The sequence below is a fragment of the Capra hircus genome, chromosome 17 (genome assembly GCF_001704415.2).
Source record: "Capra hircus breed San Clemente chromosome 17, ASM170441v1, whole genome shotgun sequence".
NCBI lineage: Eukaryota > Metazoa > Chordata > Mammalia > Artiodactyla > Bovidae > Capra > Capra hircus.
Window position 1 is genome coordinate 69,487,803 of NC_030824.1, and position 22,064 is coordinate 69,509,866.

Consider the following 22,064-nt stretch of genomic DNA (forward strand, 5'->3'; position numbering starts at 1 on the left):
GTTGATAGAACTTGCTAATGAATTTGGTGTGGGTATAAGCAAAAGAGAGAATTAACTATTATTCCTAATTTTTAGATGAACTGACAACTGGTGCTGTAATGCTGAGGTTAAAAAGGAGCATATCTTATAGGAGGGAAGCAGGAGCACTCTTTTGAAGATATTCAGTTTGAGATAGTAGTACCCAAGAAGAAATATCAAATAGCATGAATACAATTCTAAAGCAAGAATAGAGGTCAGGATTGCAGTCTGAGGGTGAGCAAGAGGATGGCGTTAAAATTGGTGAGTGTGTGGGAGCTGATTCAGGGAGTGACACTAGGAAGAGAGTACACACTATGCATTTATCAGTGAGCACAGAGACAAACATAAAGAAGAGTGAGTATGTTCAAGCAAGTAAAATCAAGGTTAATAATAAATGAATTTGACTTTCAAGGAAGACATAAGATCTCTTCTTTAATTCCTCTAGGAAGAGAAAGCAAAACCACCTTCCAGGATGTTGGGCAGCTGTAAAAAAACTACCTTTGCTCCTCCACAGGTTCCTCTACACCTCTACACAACATTTGCTTTAACCAGGTCAGACCATCACCAGAATCACTAAGGAACATATTTTCCTTCTACAGTTTTTGTAATAGAACAGTCATTGAATGCTCCCAACATATTCTAATATCTGATGAGTCAGCTGACACTTATTTTCATATTTATGTGTTTAGTGCCAGGCTGACCTTGTAGAACCATGAAGACAAATGCTAAAGTCTTAGATCTTTAAAATAATAATTTATAAGTAGTGATATTAGGATAGTAAGGCAATTTTAACTTTTTACTTATGATTGAAGAACACCTTCATTAATGAATACTATTTCACATGGAAACTGAGAAATCTTTAGCTTGTCTAGAATTGTTTACTGACTGAGAGGTTTTTCATATAAATATATTGCTCCTTTCCACATGGAAAATTCACAGCTTCAGATTTTTGATTGTTCCTGTGGTAACAGCCCACAAGTACACCAATCAAATGTTCTTTTGTGGTTTGATAATAATTTTACCCCAAAGAGCTCTAATTATTTTAGGAATACAAATATCTGATCCCCATTTGGTGCAAAACAAGAATAGGGGTCCTGAGAGATAGGATGAATTTTGTAATGTTCCAAAATGAATTAAAGGCTAAATAAAAAAAAAAAATCTCAGAATCTAAGGAGCCATGGCTAAAAATGTGTATTCCTTTTGAGGGATCATTTTCCCTTCCTTTCCTATCTTCCTCTTATCCCTTTTGCCATACCTTATTTTTATTTTTTCCATCCTTTCCTTTCCTTTTATTTTTGCCTTAACTTTTCCTAATCAGAAACATCTATGGGTGGAATCAGTAATGATCATTTCCTCTGTTCTTTGAAGAGAGACTTCCTTTTGTTTCACGGTTTTAGCTACACAGAGAATTCAATTCAGTAAGTATCCACTGTGCACTTAGAATTAGGTATTGTGCATGTTCTACTATGGAGGAAAACATATGACCTTGTATGGTAAGTTTTTTAACTGAAGAATAAGGAATTTATATTACAAAGTTTAAGGGTGTGAACTTTGGAGCAAGACTACATGGTACTAATGTAGGATATTGGGCAAGTTACTTAACCTCTGTGTGCCTTAGTTTTCTACTTAATAAAACAGGAATGTTAGTAGTACTTATGTCATAGATATATACTTGGACTGTACCCAGCATGTAGTAAGCATTTTATAAGTGTAACTTTTATTTATAATTAAATATATATGAAAAATTTCAAAATTATAGTGTTTCATAAGTTGCTTCCCGTTCCCCTTATATTACCAACATATTGGAAATAGTAAGTCATAAAAATTCCTCCTTCCCTAGTTTCTTAGACTTTTTTCTTTTCTTTTTCATCTACTTGACTATCCCTTTCCTTTGTTCTATGCCTCTACATGTTCTCGGTGTCTAATTGTCATTCTTCTGTCGTCATTTTTTCTCATTCTAAATATTGTTTATGAGCAATCTTACCATTCTCAAGGCTTGTATAATAAGCCATATACAATTGATCCCAATTTGATTTCTAATGTCTAGGCTTATGTTCTTATCACTAACCTCCATCTCTAACCATCTACTGAACTATGGAAAATATTGGGTAGACTATAGCACTCTTGGCAAAGGCAATGGCACCGCACTCCAGTACTCTTGCCTGGAAAATCCCATGGACAGGGGAGCCTGGTAGGCTGCAGTCCATGGGGTCGCTAAGAGTCAGACACGACTGAACATCTTCACTTTCACTTTTCACTTTCATCATTGGAGAAGGGAATGGCAACCCACTCCAGTGTTCTTGCCTGGAGAATCCCAGGGACGGGGGAGCCTGGTGGGCTGCCATCTATGGGGTCGCACAGAGTCGGACATGACTGAAGGGACTTAGCAGCAGCAGCAGCAGCAGCAGCAGCAGCATAGCAGTGTCACATTTCCACTTTTCACCTACCCTCCAAAGCTGCTCCCTGCCTTGGATTTCCATTCTAATTAATGGTACAACCATTACCCAGTAACCCAACTTGAAAGCCTGGAAGTCACCCATGACTACATTCAATCAGTTACTTCAGCTCTGCCAATTCTACCTTTCAAGGAAACCCCAGCTTTATCTACTTTTCCTTCTGTTGTATAACTCACATTCTCTCCTCAGTTATTAGATCTACCATAATGTGCCCCTATCTGGTTCTTTTACCTCCAGAGTCACCCTACCTCCCTTCAGATCAGCCTTCACATTGTCACTAGATACCTTCTACAATGAAAATCAACTCATATTTTCCTAAAGATTTTCTGAAGGAAAAAATAGAGAAGCCCTCATCCCTTCATTAAAATCACCTAGGATTTTTTTAGAAGTGAAAATTGCTTGACCTTGATTAGAAAACTGGAGGTTGAGCACAAGTTTAGGAATTTATACTTTTAAAAGCTCTTCAGGGTTGATTTTACTCAAACTAAAGCTTGAAAATCATTGTCCTACAGTGTAAATTCTAGACACCTAAGCCATTCCTGATTCTGTTTCACCCTTACTATTCCTTCTTTGCACTTTTTTTTTTAGATCTACAGAATTGTTAGCTTTTCCAAGCACAAAACAAAATGTTCTACCTAGGTAGTATGTCTTACCTTCCAATTCTTTTCCTACATCCAATTTTTCATGAGTGCTCTTTTTCTCCTTTGTATAACTATTAACAATATAATTGATCACAAATGAATCCCCCCTTTTTTTATCACCTTCTTAAGATTTACCACACAAAATATCACTAAATCACTAAAAGAGTGTAGGTTTACCTTCTCCTTGATCCTTCATACTCCTTGCTTCATCATCATTCTTCAATCAAGTTAAAAATAAAGACCAGAGTCCCAAATATGGCCCAGGATTGCATGAGCTGCCTCATGCTCCTGCTGTACCTCTTCCTATTTTATCTCCCCTCCCTGTAGCATTTCATAATTGGCCTTTTTTCAGTTCTCACATGTGCCATTTTTCTTGCTAACTCAAGGCATTCATATCTGCTGTTATCTCTGCCTGTAATTCCATTTCTACTCTGCTCTTTCAGTAAATTAGTATAAACTCTTCAGAGGTCAGTTTAAAGGACATTTCCATGATCCTGTAGATGGGGTCAGGGTTTCCTAACAGTGTCACTATGACATTGTGGAAAAGATAATTGTTGAGGGAGAGCTGCGTTGTGCATTGTAGGGTGTTTAGCAGCATCTGCTGGTAGTTCTCCCAAGTCGCAACAATAAAACATGTCTTCAGATGTTGTCACATGTCCCCTGGGAGGCAAAATTACTTCCATTTGCACTAGATTTATTGTCCTAACTCCATGCTGTCATACTTTTTATTCTCCAAGTTGTGCCTGTAATTAAAGAATCATGTTTAATTGATATTTTCCTACTAAAATGAAAGTGCTATGAGAAAAGGGACCATTCTTATTAAATTTTCATCCCCAGAATTGAGCACAGTGCCAATTACTAAGTGTTATGGGCTAATTTGTGTCCTTTCAAGATGCATATGTTGAAGTCCTAATCCCCAGTATCTCATAAAGTGACTCTACTTGGACACAGGGCCTTTAAAGAGGCAATTAAGGTAAACGGCAATAATATGGGTGGGCTCTAATCCAATATGACAGATGTCTTGGTAAGAAGAGGAAACTTGGGCACAGACATGTATGCACATAGAAGGAAGACCATGTGGATGGACACACTAGAAGGAGATGACATCTACAGGCCAAGGAGAGAGACCTTGAAAGAAAACATCTTACTCATAGATTTCTAGCCTCCAGAACTGTGAGAAAATAAATTTCTGTTTTAAATCACCCTATATGTGGTATTTGTTATGGTAGCCTGTGGTGGGATTCTTTTTTCATGTCACACTTTAATATGCCATGCAGTTAATATCCTGAGTAAATCAATTTGGCTATATGTAAGCAAATCAGCTCAATGACCAACTGTTGGGAGATAGGTATTTCTAGGTTTGGTTAATTCACTGGTCCAACATGTCATCAAGCATTCATTTTGTTTTCTAGCTTTCCGCTGTGTTAGGTTCGAGTTAGTTGGGACCTAGGCTTCTCCCAACAAGGGTCTTAAGATATCCCTTTCTAGTCAATGCAACAGACAGAGCAAGTTGAACAGAGGAGGCAATGTTGCTTTCTTGTGTGTTAGTTGAAAACTTTTAAAAACTTCTCTCCTGATTCCTTTTAAGTCTGTTTCATTATTCCAAACTGGATTGCGTATCTGTCTATAAACCTGCCATTCGTGAAATAATGGGATAACTACAGTTGGTTTGGGCTAACCAGAATTTACCTGTGGTTTGGGGATAAGAATACCTTTTTCAGGGGTGGAAATGTGAGTAAAATAGCTGTTCTGTTTTAAAGGAAGGAGGGGACAACAGGTGTTGAGTGTACAATCAAAATATCTGCTGTACCATGGAATAGACATGAGTAATCTCATGTAGAATATTAAATGATCAGTTTCCAGTTTCTGAATTCCAATTTGTCTTCAGTTCCTTTTCAAGGATTAAAAATGTCTTTGAATATAAGTTCACTTTGTGTATACAATCAGGAATCTACTTCTATTTTAGAGGAATATGTGTCTCTCTTAATTCCTACTGTTAAGTCTACTCCACTCTAATCGTAAAAGCTTTGCATGTTGTTCAGTTTGGATATTTCACCCTCACACTTGTCTTTGTTTCAGATTCAAGCAGTAGTCTTTCAGGCAATAGTCTTTCTTGTGTGTGTGCTGTGTGCTTACTTGCTCAGTCATGTCCAACCCTTTGTCACCCCATGGACTGTCATCCACCGGGCTCCTCTGCCCATGGGGATCCTCCAGACAAGAATAATGGAGTGTGTTGCCATCCCCTCCTCCAGGGGATCTTCCCAACCCAGGAATCAAACCCAGGTCTCCTGCATTGCAGGCGGATTCTTTACTGTCTGAGCTACCAGGGAAGCAAAGTAAAAGCCGCTCAGTCGTGTCTGACTCCTTGCGAACCCATGGACTGTAGCCTGCCAGGCTCTTCTGTCCATGGAATTCTCCAGGCAAGAATACTGTAGTGCGTAGCCATTCCCTTCCTCCAGGGGATCTTCCCAACCCAGAGATCAAACCCACGTCTCCCATATTGTAGGTGGATTCTTTACCATCTGAGCCACCAGGGAAGACCTTCTTGTAATCAAATTCAAATATTGCTGACTAAATCTTTCCCTAATTATATCTTTCTATTAATATTCTTCCACCATACCATTTCCTCTGTGTCCATTAAAATCCATGCTCCTTGACACTTTGATGCTTTGCACAACACTCTAAGTTCATTTCATAAGTGGTGTCTACCTTTGATTTCCGTAAGAAGTCTTCTTGATAGAGTCTTCTCCTGTCCCTAATTTCAACGTGTAATGAATCAGGAAGTGGGAGCAGCCATTTTCTTCTTTGCCTAGTGCTGTTTCTAAGACATTACACTTAACTCTTGTTCTAAATTACTCCTTTGTAGGATTTGAGTATTCCAAATAGATAAACTTCTATTTTTCCTTCCAATAAATGAGTCATTGAATAATTTATCAAGAACATTAAGCATCCACATCATGTTCTTCCTTTCCATTCCTTATTCTGACCATGTATGATTGTTCTGGCCTCATAGTTTCTTTATTCCATCCTCTCTGCCCCCTCTCCCTGCATATCTCTCTCTCTTCCTTTACTTATCCCTCTCTATTATCCTCTCCTTCTCCCTCACTACTTTCCTCTCTTTCTCCCTCACTTTCCCCTTATTGCTCCCTTTTTCTTCCTCTTCCCTCCTTCCTTTATCTTTTTTCTTTCTTTTCAGCTTTATTGATGTTTAACTGATAGGCAGTTTAATAACTGCACATATGTTTAAAAGGTACAATCTGATAAGCGTATGAGTTATGTATTACTTTATGATAAATTACCTTAAAACTTAGTGATTTAAAACAACAAAAATTCCTTATTTCCTCATTTTTGTGGACTGGGAATCTGGAAACTGCTGAGTTGAGTACTCTGGCTGAAATGAAAGTGTTGGCCAGAGTTAGTCATCTCAGTGTGGAACAAAGTGTGAATCTTCTTTGAAACTCACTCCCATGACTATTGGCAGGCCTCAGAGATCCATTTCCAAGTTCACTCATGTGGCTTGTTGGCTGGATATATCAACCCTTGCTATTGTGAACCTCTTCAGGGCAGCTTGTTCCCCTCAGAGCAAAGTATATATACATCTTGAGAGAGAGACAGAGATAGATAGAGAGAGAGAGAGAGAGAGAGAGAGAGAGAGAGAGAGAGAGAGAGAGAGAGAGAGAAAGTGTCCCAGGCTGAAGCCATAGTTGTTTCTTTGTAATCTAATCTTGAAGTGACAATGCATCACTTCTATCACATTTAATTCACTAAAAGTGAGTTGTGCATTTGTGCTAAGTCACTTCAGTCATGTCTGACTCTTTGAGACCCTAGGGACTGTAGCCCACGAGGCTCCTCTGTCCATGGGGATTCTCCAGGCAGGAATACTGGAGTGGGTTGCCGTGCCCTCCACCAGGGGGTCTTTCCAACCCAGGGATCAAACCTCATCTCTTACATCTCCTACATTGTCAGGCTGACTCTTTATCACTCAGTTCAGTCAGTTCAGTCTCTCAGTCTTGTCCGACTCTTTGCGACCCCATGAATTGCAGCCTGCCAGGCCTCCCTGTCCATCACCAACTCCCGGAGTTTACTCATATTCATGTCCATTAAGTCAGTGATACCATCCAGCCACCTCATCCTCTGTCGTCCCCTCCTCCTCCTGCCTCCAACCCCTCCCAGAATCAGAGTCTTTTCCAATGAGTCAACTCTTCGCATGAGGTGGCCAAAGTATTGGAGTTTCAGCTTTAGCATCAGTCCTTCCAATGAACACCCAGGACTGATCTCCTTTAGAATGGACTTCTCCAACATCATAGTTCAAAGCATTAATTCTTCAGCACTCAGCTTTCTTCACAGGCATCACCTAAATAATATGTTATGTGTCAACTATGCCTGGATTACAAAGAAGTGAGCTACTAAATGAAACTTACTCTTAATCAAAGGGGATTCCACAAGGGCATGACTCCCAGGAAGTGGGGATTGTTGGGGCCTTCTTAGGAGTGTCTACCATATGAATGATGACATATGTACACAATGAAACTATTGCCGCATCCAAAATAAAGCCATTTCCATCACTCCTACCCCCAAAGCTTTTCTCACCTCTCTTTGTAATTCATTCCTCCTCCCATCTTCTTTTCCTGGCACATACACCTCTCTCTCTCTTTTTTTGTTTTTTCCTTTTCTGTAACTATAGATTGAATTTTCTGGAATTTGATTAAATGGAATCATACAATGTGTATTCTGGTTTGGTTTTTAATTTAGCGTAATGATTTTGAGAGTCATTCATTTTGCTTACATTTTATTAAGGAGTGATATTTCATTGAATGGACATATTATAATTTGTCTGTCTGTTAATCTGATGATGGACATTTTGAATTGTTTCTAGGTTGGAATCCTTATGAATAAAGCTGATATGAACATTTGTGTACAAATCTTTATGTAGAGGTGATGGTCAATTTTTTGTGTGCCCTTGGCTATGGTGCCCAGTTATTTAGTCAAATACCAGTTTAGATGTAGCTGTGAAAATATTTTTTAGATGTAATTAACATTTAAATCAGTAGCTTTTAAGTAAACTGGATTACATTCCCCAATGTGCTGGGCCTCATCCATTCAGTTGAAGGCCTCAAGAGCAAAGACAGGTTTCTAGAAGAAGGAATTCTCAAATTTGCAACATAGAAACCTTGCCTGATTTTCCAGGCCTTTGCTCCATGAAATTCATACCCTAGACTACAACATCAACTATTACATGAATTTCTAGCCTGATATCCTGCCATACAGATCTCAAACTTTCTGGCTCCTACAATTGTATAAAACAATTCCTTAAAATCTCTCCCTTTCTTGATACTGAAAGAGGTTATAGAGGTGTGGAATCTTAAGGATGAGTTTCCTGAATTGGTTCTCAGACTTCTGGAATTGATTCTCTAACCTTATTAGATGTAAAGGCATTGATGACTGTATATCTAGTAGTAAAAGGAGCACTGCCAATATAGGTCATGATCTAGTAATGGAGATAGATAAAAATCACCATTAGATACTATTAACCAAATATTACATATAATACATAAGGTTCTGAGTGACCATGTATCTGATAGTTATCTTAATCAGCTAGGGCTGCCATAACAAAATACCATAAACTGGGTTGTTTAAAGAACAGGAATTTATTTTTCACAGTACTGAAGATTGGAGGTCAAAGTTCAAACTGCCAGCAGGATTTGTGTCTGGTGAGAACTCTTTCCTTGAGTTGCTGTATCCTCACACAGCCTTTCCTCAGTGCATGTAAGTGAAAATAAAAAGAGAAAGCACTCTCTCTATAAGAACACTAACTCCATCAGACCAGGTCCCTCCCTCATGATCTCAGATCACCCTGATTATTTCCAAAGACCCCATCTCCAAATACTATTTATGGAGAGAGAGCAAATTAGCCAAGATGGCATGTTCAGGCTCTCTTGCCCCCACATTTTCTAAATAATGACTAAGTAACAGCTGAGATCAAATACAGTACTGCATATGCACATCATGAGATATCCATTTGATCATGGGTTACTTTGTGTGGTACGCCTGTATGAGCTTCACCTGGAAAAGTCCTGAAGGGTTGTGTGTGGTTATGTTGTGATGTTATGTTTGCTGCTATGGCTGCTGCACCAGCCAGGAGAGAATCAATGTGTCTACAGTTTCTATGGATCCTCACATCTTCTTCCAGCCTCTTAGCTCATGCCTTGGCTACACTGGGTTCAATGGAGTGTGCACAGTGTGAATGGCAAGACAGTTGGCACTGTGAGCAGGATTAGCAATGGTATTACCTTAGGGTTAAGGTTTCAGAACAAATGTTGGGAAGGACACAGACTTTCAGTCCATAACAGTATGTTAAAACACTTTTGTCAAACCAATTTGCAAAATGAGTTTGGATGGTTGCTTCTAATTATGCTGGGAAAAATCTTTAAAAAATAATTATTTTATTTTAATTGGAGGTGACCATTTACACTATTGTAGTAGTTTTGACATACATTGACATAAATAAGCCATGGTGTACATGTTTCCCCCCATCCTGAACCCCCCTCTCACCTCCCTCCCCAACCTATCCCTCTGGGGTGTTCCAGAGCACCAGCTTTGAGTGCCCTGCTTCATGCATCAAACTTGCACTGGTCATCTATTTTACATATGGTAATATACATGTTTCAATGCTGTTCTCTCATATTAGCCCACCCTTGCCTTCTCCCACATAGTCCAAAAGTCTGTTCTTTAACTCTGTGTCTTTTTTGTTTTCTTGCATATAGGGTTGTTGTTACCGCCTTTCTAAGTTCCATTTATATATGTTAACATACTGTATTGGTATTTCTTTTTCTGGTTTACTTCACTCTGTATAATAGGCTCTAGTTTCATCCACCTCATTAGAACTGACTTAAATGTGTTCTTTTTTTATAGCTGAGTAATATTCCATTGTGTATATGTACCACAACTTTCTTATCCATTTGTTTGCTGATGGACATCTAAGTTGCTTCCATGTCCTAGCTATTGCAAACAGTGCTGCAATGAACATTGGGATACATGTATCTCTTTCATTTTTGGTTTCCTTGGTGTGTTTGCCCAGCAGTGGAATTTCTGGGTAGTATGGCAGTTCTATTTTCAATTTTTAAGGAATCTCCACACTCTTCTCCATAGTGGCTGTACTAGTTTGCATCCCACCAGCAGTGTAAGAGGGTATCTTTTCTCCACACCCTCTCCAGCATTTATTGGTTGTAGGCCTTTTGATAACAGCCATTCTTTCCGGTGTGAGATGGTATTTCATTGTGGTTTTGATTTGCATTTCTTTGATAATGAGTGATGTTTTTCATGTATTTATTAGCGATCTGTATGTCTTCTTTGGAGAAATGTCTGTTTAGCTCTTTGTCCCACTTTTAGATTGGGTCGTTTATTTTTCTAGTACTGAACTGTATAAACTGCTTGTATATTTTGGAGATTAATTATTTGTTAGTAGCTTTCCCCATTCTAAAAGCTGCCTTTATACCTTGCTTATAGTTTCTTTTGTTGTGCAAAAGCTTTTAAGTTTAATTAGGTCCCATTTGTTTATTTTTATTTCCGTTACTCTGGGAGGTGGGTCATAGAGGATCTTGCTGTGATTTAAGTCAGGGAGTGTTCTGCCTATGTTTTCCTCTAAGAGTTTTATAGTTTCGGGTCTCACATTACATCTTTAATTCATTTTGAGTTTATTTTTGTGTATGGTGTTAGACAGTGTTCTAGTTTCATTCTTTTACATGTTGTTGACCAGTTTTTCCAGTACCACTTGTAAAAAAGTTTGTCTATTCTCCACTGTATATTTTTGCCTGCCTTTGTCAAAGATAAGGCATCCATAGATTTATCTCTGGGCTTTCCATTTTGTTCCACTGATCTATATTTCATCTTTGTGCCAGTACCATACTGTCTTGATGACTTTAACTTTATAGTATAGTCTGATATCAGGAAAATTGATTACTCCAGGTCCATTCTTTTTTCTCAAGATTGGTTTGGCTATTTGAGTTTTTTTGTGTTTCCATACAAATTGTGAAATTATTTGTTCTAGATCTGTGAAAAATACCATTGGTAGCTTGATAGGCGTTGTGTTGAATCTATAGATTTCTTTATGTAGAATACTCATTTTCACTATATTGATTCTTCCAATCCATGCACATAGTATATTTCTCAGGATTTATTTGTGTCACCTTTGATTTCTTTCATCAGTGTTTTATAGTTTTCTGTATAGGTCTTTTGTTTCATTAGGTAAATTTATTCCTAAGTACTTTATCCTTTTCATTGAAATGCTGAATGGGATTTTTTCCTTAATGTCTCTTTCTGTTTTTCATTGTTAGTGTGTAGGAATGCAAGGGATTTCTGTATTAATTTTTTAATATAAATTTATTTATTTTAACTGGAGGTTAATTATTTACAATATTGTATTGATTTTGCCATACATCAACATGAATCCACCACAGGTATACATGTGTTCCCTATCCTGAACCCCCCTCCCTCCTCCCTCCCCGTACCATCCCTCTGGGTCATCTCAGTGCACCAGCCCCGAGCATCCAGTATCATGCATCAAACCGGGACTGGTGATTCATTTCATATATGATATTATACATGTTTCAATGCCATTAGTAATAGTGAATGAAGGCACTGACAAACAATTAATCTCAAAAATATATAAGCAACTCCTGTATTAATTTTGTATCCTGCAAATTTGCTATATTCATTGATTAGTTCTAGTAATTTTTTTTGTCTTTAGGGTTTTCCATGCAGAGGATCATGTAATCTGCAAACAGTGAGTTTTACTTCTTTTCCAATCTGGATTCCATTTATTTCTTTTTCTTCTCTGATTGTAGTGGCTCAGTTCAGTTCAGTTCAGTCATTCAGTCGTGTATGACTCTTTGCGACCCCATGAATTGCAGCACACCAGGCCTCCCTGTCCATCATCAATACACAGAAGAACTGTACCAAAAAAAAAAAAAAAAAAAAAAAAAAAGATTGTAGTGGCTAGGACTTCCTTAACTATGTTAACAATAGTGGTGAGAGTGGGCACCCTTGCCTTGTTCCTGACTTTAGAGGAAAGGCTTTTAATTTTTCTCCATTGGGGATAATGTTTGCTATGTGTTTGATGTATATGGCTTTTATTTAGTTAAGGTATGTTGCTTCTATGCTTGCTTTCTGGAGAGTTTTTATAATAAATGGGTGTTGAATTTTGCCTAAGGCTTTCTCTACATCTATTGAGATAATCATATGGTTTTTATCCTTCAATTTGTTAATATGGTGTATCACATTGACTGATTTGTGAATATTGAAAAATCCTTGCATCCCTGGGATATCTCACTTGGTCATGATGTATAAACTTTTTAATGTTATTGGATTCTGTTTGCTATGATTTTGTTGAGGATTTTTGCATCCATGTTTATCAGTGATATTTGCTGGTAGCTTTCTTTTTTTGTTGCATTTTTGTCTGGTTTTGGTTTTAGGGTGATGGTGGCCTCATAGAGTGAATTTGGGAGTTGACCTTCCCCTGCAATTTTCTGGAAGAGTTTGAGTAGGATAGCTGTTAGCTCTTCTCTAAGAGCTAATTCTTTTGGGTAGAATTCACCTGTGAAGCCATCTGGTCCTGGGCTTTTGTTTGTTGGAATTTTCAATTACAGTTTCAATTTCCGTGCTTGTGATGGGGCTGTTAGAACTTTCTATTTCTTCTTGGTTAACTTTTGAAAGGTTATACTTTCTAAGAATTTTACACTTTTCTAAGAATTTTTCCATTTCTTCCAAGTTGTCCATTTTATTAGCCATGTGGTTACTTTAGTAGTCTCTTATAATCTCTTGCATTTCTATGCTGTTTATTGTAATTTTTGCATTTTTGTTTGTAATTTTATTGGTTTGCTTCTTCTCTCCTTTTTTTCTTGATGAGTCTGGCTAACAGTTTGCCTATTTTATCTGTCTTCTCAAAGAAGACAGATAAAATGGATGTGGATAAAGTCTTAAGGGTCTTAAAATATATTAGGAATTTTTACTTTTTTATTGTCTTTATTTTCCTCTTTGCTTGGTTTTTATTCCTCATGTTTGACTTCATTATCAGGCTGGCTTTTCTCTTTTTTGTTATCTTTATTTTCCTCTTTTCTTGGATTTTATTCCTCATGGTTGACTTCATTATCAGGCTGGCTTTTCTCTTCTGCAGAGAGAACCCTTATGCTCAAAGCTTGCTTGATTCTGTTATGTACCATTTTAAAAAGAGAAAATGGCTCTGTCTTGATACTTAATAGTTAAATAACATTCTGTGAAGGATTTTGGCTTAGACTGGGTCACATGTCCATCCCCTAGTCACTGAAGGATAGGTTATTCTGATTGGCTGGCCCAGGGCTGTATATTTATCCTGCAGCTGGAAATCTTGATCAGTCTTTTCAAACCATGTGGACTTTGCCGAGTGAGAAGATTCTGCAAAAGCATGAGAAGAGTTCATTTAATGAGAAGAGATAAAATGGATGTACAGCATCTTCTATAACTCTCCCAGGAAACCTTTGCTTCCTCTCCTATTTTTATTACAATTGGTACATGCTTTAATTAAAGTCATTACTGCATAATAATTTTCTGTTAGTCCTAGATGATTCTCCTTGTGAATATAGATTCTGTGGGGACAGAAACAGTGTATTTTTATCTTCATATCTCCATCACTTAGCATAGTTTTCAGTTCATAATAGTGCTAAACAAATATTAATGACTGGATTTTATGTTTAATTTTATATATAATTGATCTCTTGCTGGAGGTCTCATGGTTCCTGAACACTAGGCTTTGTCTCATCAAGTGTATTTTTCTGAGGTAGCTTTTAATTCATTATTCACCTTTCACCAAACAGTGTCTCTTTTAAAATTTCCCTTTTAATTTTCTTGAAATAGGGGTTGACTCTCTGCCTTCTGTTTTCTGCCACCCACTGATTAAGCCCTTATTTTTCTCTTCATTGTCACGTTGCCCTATGTAAAAGCTATCAGTCATTTAGTCCTTCTTAACCATGCCACAGCCTCTGGAATTGATTTTTCTTTGGTTTTCACAGTTCTGTGTATGTTCCTAACTTACTTCTAAATCTTTGCTTATTAGCAAAGCATTTTCTTGTCTTTATACAGTATAAGGTACTGGGTACCTTGAATATAAATAGTAATTATGATGCCATCAGAGCTTTTAAACCAGTTGTTCACTTCCCATTTCAAACAAAACTTATACCTATATTGTTAAAATATTCTATTAACTGAATTTTGTATCTGCAGTTATCTTCACTAGTTAATTCAAAACACTTGAAAATTTATCATATTAAATTTGCTCCTTTGCTTAGGAGCTTTCCCTTGCCTTGATTAATGATTAAACTACCTTGGAGAGTTGACCTTCTTTGTTCAGTTCAGTTCAGTTCAGTGGCTCAGTCGTGTCCGACTCTTTGCGACCCCATGAATCACAGCACGCCAGGCCTCCCTGTCCATCACCATCTCCTGGAATTCACTCAGACTCACGTCCATAGAGTCCGTGATACCATCCAGCCATCTCATTCTCGGTCGTCCCCTTCTCCTCCTGCCCCCAATCCCTCCCAGCATCAGAGTCTTTTCCAATGAGTCAACTCTTCACATGAGGTGGCCAAAGTACTGGAGCTTCAGCTTTAGCATCATTCCTTCCAAAGAAATCCCAGGGTTGATCTCCTTTAAAATGGACGGGTTTGATCTCCTTGCAGTCCAAGGGACTCTCAAGAGTCTTCTCCAACACCACAGTTTAAAAGCATCAATTCTTTGGCGCTCAGCCTTCTTCACAGTCCAACTCTCACATCCATACATGACCACTGGAAAAACCATAGCCTTGACTAGATGGACCTTAGTCGGCAAAGTAATGTCTCTGCTTTTGAATATGCTATCTAGGTTGGTCATAACTTTTCTTCCAAGGAGTAAGCGTCTTTTAATTTCATGGCTGCAATCACCATCTGCAGTGATTTTGGAGCCCCCAAAATAAAGTCTGACACTGTTTCCACTGTTTTCCCATCTATTTCCCATGAAGTGATGGGACCGGATGCCATGATCTTCGTTTTCTGAACGTGAGAGCTTTAAGCCAACTTTTTCACTCTCCTCTTTCACTTTCATCAAGAGGCTTTTAAGCTCCTCTTCACTTTCTGCCATAAGGATAGTGTCATCTGCATATCTGAAGTTATTGATATTTCTCCCGGCAATCTTGATTCCAGCTTGTGTTTCTTCCAGTCCAGCGTTTCTCATGATGTACTCTACATATAAGTTAAATAAGCAGGGTGACAATATACAGCCTAGGCCCTGCCTATTTTCACAGTGGAATCTCTTCTGCTTTCCTTGCAGTATACAGCTTTCTAGGCAACCTTGAATGGCTCCTACCCACTCACTTACTTTCTGCAACATTACACTTAAGATTTTTGCCTTCATTCTGCCTGTAATAGGCAGGAATTAATTTCCTTCACAACTTTGCCTTTTGAGGCACTTCCAACCAATTCCAACCAAGTTCTTCCATGATGCCTTCCTGGACTTTCCACTTAGAAATGGTTTCTCCTGCCTCTAAATGTCAGTAGGATTTAGGTTATGCTAATCTTTAGTTTTCAGAGGAGTTGCATTTAGGATTTTTTTTTAAATAAAAATTTATCTATTTTAATTGGAGGTTAATTGCTTTACAATATTATATTGGTTTTGCCATACATCAACATGAATCCACCACAGGTATACACATGTTTCCCTTCCTGAACCCTCCACCTTCCTCCCTCCCTGTACCATCCCTCTGGGTCATCTCAGGGCACCAGCCCCAAGTATCCAGTATCATGCATCAAACATGGACTGGCTATTCATTTCATATATGATATTATACATGTTTCCATGCCATTATCCAAAACCATCTCACCCTCTTCCTCTCCCACAGAGTCCAAAAGATTGTTCTATATATCTGTGTCTATTTTGCTGTCTCACATACAGCGTTATCATTACCATCTTTCTAAATTCCATATATATGCAAGATGGCAGCATGGCATCACTGACTCAATGGATGTGAGTTTGAGTGAACTCCTGAAGTTGGTGATAGACAGGGAGGCCTAAAGTGCTGCAATGCATGGGGTCGCAAAGAGTCGGACATGACTGAGCTACTGAACTGAAGTGAACTGAATTGATACTGTATTGGTGTTTTTCTTTTTGGCTTACTTCACTCTGTATAATAGGTTCCAGTTTCATCCACCTCATTAGAACTGATTCAAATGTAGTCTTTTTAATGGCTAAGTAATACTCCACTGTGTATATGTTCCACAGCTTTCTTATCCATTCATCTGCTGATGGACATCTAGGTTGCGTCCATGTCCTGGCTATTATAAACAGTGCTATAATGAACATTGGGGTGCACGTGCCTCTTTCAATTCTGATTTCCTTGGTGTGTATGCCCAGCAGGGGGGTTGCTGGGTCATAAGGCAGTTCTAATTCCAGTTTTTAAAGGAATCTCCACATTGTTCTCCATAGTGGCTGTACTAGTTTGCATTCCCTCCAACAGTGTAAGAGGGCTCCCTTTTCTCCACACCCTCTCCAACATTTATTGCTTGTAGACTTTTGGATTGCAGCCATTCTGACTGGTGTGAAATGGTACCTCATTGTGGTTTTAATTTGCATTTCTCTGAGAATGAATGATGTTGAGCATCTTTTCATGTGTTTGTTAGCCATCTGTATGTCTTCTTTGGAGAAATGTCTATTTAGTTCTTTGGCTCATTTTTTGATTGGGTCATTTATTTTTCTGGAATTGAGCTGCATAAGTTGCTTGTATATTTTTGAGATTAGTTGTTTGTCAGTGGCTTCATTTGCTATTATTTTCTCCCATTCAGAAGGCTGTCTATTCACCTTGCTTATAGTTTCCTTTGTTGTGCAGAGGCTTTCAAGTTTAATTAAGTCCCATTTGTTTATTTCTGCTCTTATTTCCAGTATTCTGGGGGGTGGGTCATAGAGGATCCTGCTGTGAAGTATGTCAGAGTGTTTTGCCTATGTTCTCCTCTAGGAGTTTTATAGTTTCTGGTCTTACATTTAGATCTTTAATCCATTTTGAGTTTATTTTTGTGTATGCTGTTAGAAAGTGTTCTAGTTTCATTCTTTTACAAGTGGTTGACCGGTTTTTACAGCACCACTTGTTAAAGAGATTGTCTTTAATCCATTGTATATTCTTGCCTCCTTTGTCAAAGATAAGGTGTCCATTAGGTCTGTGGATTTATCTCTGGGCTTTCTATTTGTTTCCATTGATCTATATTTCTGTCTTTGTGCCAGTACCATACTGTCTTGATGACTGTGGCTTTGTAGTAGAGCCAGAAGTCAGGCAAGTTGATTCCTCCAGTTCCATTCTTCTTTCTCAAGATTGCTTTGGCAATTCGAGGCTTTTTGTATTTCCATACAAATTGTGAAATTATTTGTTCTAGCTCTGTGAAAAATACCACTGGTAGCTTGATAAGGATTTCATTGAATTTGTAAGTTGCTTTGGGTAGTAGACTCATTTTCACTATATTGATTCTTCTGATCCATGAACATGGTATATTTCTCCATTTATTAGTGTCCTCTTTGATTTCTTTCACCAGTGTTTTAAGTTTTCTATATATAGGTCTTTAGTTTCTTTAGATAGATATATTCCTAAGTATTTTATTCTTTCCATTGCAATGGTGAATGGAATTGTTTACTTAATTTCTCTTTCTATTTTCTAATTATTAGTGTATAGGAATGCAAGGGATTTCTGTATATTGATTTTATATCCTGCAACTTTACTATATTCATTGATTAGTTCTAGTAACTTTCTGGTGGAGTCTTTAGGGTTTTCTAGGTAGAGGATCATGTCATCTGCAAACAGTGAGAGTTTTTCTTCTTCTTTTCCAATTTGGATTCCTTTTGTTTCTTTTACTGCTCTGATTTCTGTGGCCAAAACTTTTAGAACTATGTTGAATAGTAGTGGTGAAAGTGGGCACCCTTGTCTTGTTCCTGACTTTAGGGGAAATACTTTCAATTTTTCACCATTGAGGATAGTGTTTGCTGTGGGTTTGTCATATATAGGTTTTATTATATTGAGGTGTGTTTCTTCTATTCCTGCTTTCTGGAGAGTTTTTATCATAAATGGATGTTGAATTTTGTCAAAGGCTTACTCTGCATCTATTGAGATAATCATATGGTATTTATTTTTCAATTTGTTAATGTGGTGTATTACATTGATTGATTTGAGGATATTGAAGAATACTTGCATCCCTGAGATAAAGCCCACTTGGTCATGGTGTATGATCTTTTTAATGTGTTGTTAGATTCTGATTGCTAGATTTTTGTTAAGGATTTTTCCATCTATGTTCATCAGTGATATTGGCCTGTAGTTTTCTTTCTTTGTGGCATCTTTCTGGGGTTTTGGTATTAGGGTGACGGTGGTTTCATAGAATGAGTTTTGAAGTTTACCTTCCTCTGCAATTTTCTGGAAGAGGTTGAATAGGAGAGGTGTTAGCTCTTCTCTAAGTTTTTGGTAGAATTCAGCTGTGAAGCCGTCTGGACCTGGCCTTTTTTTTTTGCTGGAAGATTTCTGATTACAGTTTCAATTTCCTTGCTTGTGATGGGTCTGTTAAGATTTTCTATATCTTCCTAAATGGGAAGAAACCAGTTCTTTCTAAACTGGTTCAGTTTTGGAAAGTTGTACTTTTGTAAGTATTTGTCCATAGCTTCCACGTTGTCCATTTTGTTGGCATATAATTGCTGATAGTAGTCTCTTATGATCTTTTGCATTTCTGTTTTTTTTTTCTTGTGATCTCTCCATTTTCATTTCTAATTTTATTGATTTGATTTTTCTCCCTTTGTTTCCTGATGAGTCTGGCTAATGGTTTGTCTATTTTCTTTATCTTTTCAAAGTACCAGCCTTTGGCTTTGTTAATTTTTGCTATGGTCTCTTTTGTTTCTTTTGCATTTATTTCTGCCCTAATTTTTGTTTTTTTCTTTTAGTTTTTTATTTTTTTAATTTTAAAATCTTTAATTCTTACACGTGTTCCCAAACATGAACCCCCCTCCCACCTCCCTCCCCATAACATCTCTGTGGGTCATCCCCATGCACCAGCCCCAAGCATGCTGTATCCTGCGTCAGACATAGACTGGTGATTCAATTCTTACATGATAGTATACATGTTAGAATGACATTCTCCCAAATCATCCCACACTCTCCCTCTCCCTCTGAGTCCAAAAGTCTGTTATACACAGCTGTGTCTTTTTTCCTGTCTTGCATACAGGGTAGTCATTGCCATCTTTCTAAATTCCATATATATGTGTTAGTATACTGTATTGGTGTTTTTCTGTCTGGCTTACTTCACTCTGTATAATCGGCTCCAGTTTCATCCATCTCATCAGAACTGATTCAAATGAATTGTTTTTAATGGCTGAGTAATACTCCATTGTGTATATGTACCACAGCTTTCTTATCCATTCATCTGCTGATGGACATCTAGGTTGTTTCCATGTCCTGGCTATTATAAACAGTGCTGCGATGAACATTGGGGTACATGTGTCTACTTCAATTCTGGTTTCCTCGGTGTGTATGCCCAGCAGTGGGATTGCTGGGTCATAAGGTAGTTCTATTTGCAATTTTTTAAGGAATCTCCACACTGTTCTCCATAGTGGCTGTACTAGTTTGCATTCCCACCAACAGTGTAGGAGGGTTCCCTTTTCTCCACACCCTCTCCAGTATTTATTGCTTGCAGATTTTTGGATCGCAGCCATTCTGACTGGTGTGAAGTGGTACCTCATTGTGGTTTTGATTTGCATTTCTCTAATAATGAGTGATGTTGAGCATCTTTTCATGTGTTTGTTAACCATCCGTATGTCTTCTTTGGAGAAATGTCTATTTAATTCTTTGGCCCATTTTTTGATTGGGTCATTTATTTTTCTGGAATTGAGCTGCATAAGTTGCTTGTATATTTTTGAGATTAGTTGTTTGTCAGTGGCTTCATTGGCTATTATTTTCTCCCATTCAGAAGGCTGTCTATTCACCTTGCTTATATTTTCCTTTGTTGTGCAGGAGCTTTTAATTTTAATTAGATCCCATTTGTTTATTTTTGCTTTTATTTCCAGAATTCTGGGAGGTGGGTCATAGAGGATCCTGCTGTGATTTATGTCAGAGAGTATTTTGCCTATGTTCTCCTCTAGGAGTTTTATAGTTTCTGGTCTTACATTTAGATCTTTAATCAACTCTCCAGAAAGCAGGAATAGAAGGAACATACCTCAACATAATAAAAGCTATATATGACAAACCCACAGCAAACATTATCCTCAATGGTGAAAAATTGAAAGCATTTCCCCTTAAAGTCAGGAAGAAGACAAGGGTGTCCACTTTTACCGCTACTATTCAACATAGTTCTGGAAGTTTTGGCCACAGCAATCAGAGCAGAAAAAGAAATAAAAGGAATCCAAATTGGAAAAGAAGAAGTAAAACTCTCACTGTTTGCAGATGACATGATCCTCTACATGGAAAACCCTAAAGACTCCACCAGAAAATTAGTAGAGCTCATCAATGAATATAGTAAAGTTGCAGGATATAAAATCAACACACAGAAATCCTTTGCATTCCTATACACTAAAAATGAGAAAGTAGAAAAAGAAATTAAGGAAGCAATTCCATTCACCATTGCAACGAAAAGAATAAAATACTTAGGAATATATCTACCTAAAGAAACTAAAGACCTATATATAGAAAACTATAAAACACTGATGAAAGAAATCAACGAGGACACTAATAGATGGAGAAATATACCATGTTCATGGATCAGAAGAATGAATATAGTGAAAATGAGTATACTACCCAAAGCAACTTACAAATTCAATGCAATCCCTATCAGGCTACCAGCCATATTTTTTACAGAACTAGAACAAATAATTTCAAGATTTGTATGGAAATACAAAAAACCTCGAATCACCAAAGCAATCTTGAGAAATAAGAATGGAACTGGAGGAATCAACTTGCCTGACTTCAGGCTCTACTACAAAGCCCACAGTCATCAAAACAGTATGGTACTGGTACAAAGACATACATATAGATCAATGGAACAAAATAGAAAGCCCAGAGATAAATCCACAGACCTATGGACACCTTATCTTTGACAAAGGAGGCAAGAATATACAATGGAGTAAAGACAATCTCTTTAACAAGTGGTGCTGGGAAAACTGGTCAACCACTTGTAAAAGAATGAAACTAGATCACTTTCTAACATCACACACAAAAATAAACTCAAAATGGATTAAAGATCTAAATATAAGACCAAAAACTATTTCTGCCCTAATTTTTGAGATTTCTTTCTTTCTACTAACCCTGGGGTTCTTCATTTCTTCCTTTCCTAGTTGCTTTAGGTGTAGAGTTATTTATTTGACTATTTTCTTGTTTCTTGAAGTATGCCTGTATTGCTATGAACTTTCCCCTTAGCACTGGTTTTACAGTGTCTCACAGGTTTTGGGTTGTTGTGTTTTCATTTTCATTCGTCTCTATGCATATTTTGATTTCTTTTTTGATTTCTCCTGTGATTTGTTGGTTATTCAGCAGTGTGTTGTTCAGCCTCCATATGTTGGAATTTTTAATAGATTTTCTCCTGTAATTGAGATCTAATCTTACTGCATTGTGGTCAGAAAAGATGATTGGAATGATTTCTTTCTTTTTTTTTTTTAATTTTGAATTTACCAAAGCTAGATTTATGGCCCAGGATTTGACCTATAATGCAGAAGGTTCCGTGTGCACTTGAGAAAAAGTTGAAATTCGTTGTTTTGGGGTGAAATGTTCTATAGATATCAATTAGGTCTAACTGGTCTATTGTATCATTTAAAGTTTGTGTTTCCTTGTTAATTTTCTGTTTAGTTGATCTATCCATAGGTGTGAGTGGGGTAATTAAAGTCTCCCACTGTTATTGTGTTATTGTTAATTTCCCCTTCATACTTGCTAGCATTTGTCTTA